Source organism: Sprattus sprattus (genome assembly GCF_963457725.1).
Source record: "Sprattus sprattus genome assembly, chromosome: 19".
Taxonomy (NCBI): Eukaryota; Metazoa; Chordata; class Actinopteri; order Clupeiformes; family Clupeidae; genus Sprattus; species Sprattus sprattus.
The window spans coordinates 29,388,426-29,390,925 of record NC_137917.1 but is presented as its reverse complement, the minus strand read 5'-3'; the positions used below and the strand labels follow the sequence as shown (position 1 = coordinate 29,390,925).

The window sequence follows — 2,500 nt, the reverse complement described above, 5'->3', positions numbered from 1 at the left end:
CAACACCTGATTCATCACCCACGGCAACGCCTGATTCATCACCCACGGCAACTCCGCAGGGTCGATCAGTGTTGGGAAAGTTCACTTTCTACATGAACTAGTTCAGTTCATAATTTACAAATTTCAAAATGAAGTTGTTCAGTTCAAAGTCCATAATTCAAATGTTTTAACTAACTCCACAGCTCCAAAAAATGAACTAGTTCAGTTCTTTTTTTTTATTATGTTGCAAGCTATAATTTTTCTAAAAGCTCTATATGCCTGCAACACCGCTCTCGGCCTCTACGCAACTCCGGCGCTCTCACACTTGCCAGGCATACACAGTAGAAGAAAACACAAGCATGCTGGATACAGGACTGTTACCGGTGTGTTTTTCACCTGGAAGTCTCTAGAAATCTGGCACCTTATTGACACCACAATGAACGCGTTCACAGTATCGATCATCGGGCAGTAATACAGAACGTTCATTTCACGTTCACCAAAATGACGAACGAGTTCAGGCGCAACACGGGTAGATATCGCTCGAATCCCATCACACGGTGCAGGTTTGGTTTGGTTTAACGATTATGAAGTTTTACACATCAGGATTTAGTCTTAAATCAACAGCTGGGTTTAGAGCAGACCAGAGAAGACGCTAATATATAATATGATAAATCAGACCAGAGAAGAGGCTTATATATAATATGATGAATCACAGAAGAGAAGAGAAGAGGCTTATATATAATATGATAAATCACAGAAGAGAAGAGGCTTATATATAATATGATGAATCACAGAAGAGAAGAGAAGAGGCTTATATATAATATGATAAATCACAGAAGAGAAGAGGCTTATATATAATATGATGAATCACAGAAGAGAAGAGAAGAGAAGAGAAGAGGCTTATATATAATATGATGAATCACAGAAGAGAAGAGAAGAGGCTTATATATAATATGATAAATCACAGAAGAGAAGAGAAGAGAAGAGGCTTATATATAATATGATGAATCACAGAAGAGAAGAGAAGAGAAGAGAAGAGGCTTATATATAATATGATGAATCACAGAAGAGAAGAGAAGAGAAGAGAAGAGAAGAGGCTTATATATAATATGATGAATCACAGAAGAGAAGAGAAGAGGCTTATATATAATATGATAAATCACAGAAGAGAAGAGGCTTATATATAATATGATAAATCACAGAAGAGAAGAGAAGAGAAGAGGCTTATATATAATATGATAAATCACAGAAGAGAAGAGGCTTATATATAATATGATGAATCACAGAAGAGAAGAGAAGAGAAGAGGCTTATATATAATATGATAAATCACAGAAGAGAAGAGGCTTATATATAATATGATGAATCACAGAAGAGAAGAGAAGAGGCTTATATATAATATGATGAATCACAGAAGAGAAGAGAAGAGGCTTATATATAATATGATAAATCACAGAAGAGAAGAGAAGAGGCTTATATATAATATGATAAATCACAGAAGAGAAGAGGCTTATATATAATATGATAAATCACAGAAGAGAAGAGAAGAGAAGAGGCTTATATATAATATGATAAATCACAGAAGAGAAGAGGCTTATATATAATATGATAAATCACAGAAGAGAAGAGGCTTATATATAATATGATAAATCACAGAAGAGAAGAGAAGAGAAGAGGCTTATATATAATATGATAAATCACAGAAGAGAAGAGGCTTATATATAATATGATGAATCACAGAAGAGAAGAGAAGAGGCTTATATATAATATGATGAATCACAGAAGAGAAGAGAAGAGGCTTATATATAATATGATAAATCACAGAAGAGAAGAGAAGAGGCTTATATATAATATGATAAATCACAGAAGAGAAGAGAAGAGGCTTATATATAATATGATGAATCACAGAAGAGAAGAGAAGAGGCTTATATATAATATGATAAATCACAGAAGAGAAGAGAAGAGGCTTATATATAATATGATAAATCACAGAAGAGAAGAGAAGAGGCTTATATATAATATGATGAATCACAGAAGAGAAGAGAAGAGGCTTATATATAATATGATAAATCACAGAAGAGAAGAGGCTTATATATAATATGATAAATCACAGAAGAGAAGAGAAGAGGCTTATATATAGTATATGATAAATCACAGAAGAGAAGAGAAGAGGCTTATATATAATATGATAAATCACAGAAGAGAAGAGAAGAGGCTTATATATAGTATATGATAAATCACAGAAGAGAAGAGAAGAGGCTTATATATAGTATATGATAAATCACAGAAGAGAAGAGAAGAGGCTTATATATAGTATATGATAAATCACAGAAGAGAAGAGAAGAGGCTTATATATAGTATATGATAAATCACAGAAGAGAAGAGAAGAGGCTTATATATAATATGATAAATCACAGAAGAGAAGAGGCTTATATATAATATGATGAATCACAGAAGAGAAGAGGCTTATATATAATATGATAAATCACAGAAGAGAAGAGGCTTATATATAATATGATAAAT

General features: G+C 32.7%; 1 protein-coding gene and 1 pseudogene across 2 annotated transcripts in view; one reads left to right on the top strand and one right to left on the bottom strand.

Moving 5' to 3' along the window:
- The window catches only part of LOC308380762 (E3 ubiquitin-protein ligase TRIM35-like), a 392,149-nt pseudogene that overhangs the window by 55,771 nt on the left and 333,878 nt on the right, over window positions 1–2,500 (top strand). The gene's annotated exons all lie outside the window — the stretch shown is intronic.
- Window positions 1–2,500, bottom strand: part of plekha8 (pleckstrin homology domain containing, family A (phosphoinositide binding specific) member 8) — a 20,172-nt gene that overhangs the window by 4,617 nt on the left and 13,055 nt on the right. The window lies entirely within an intron of this gene.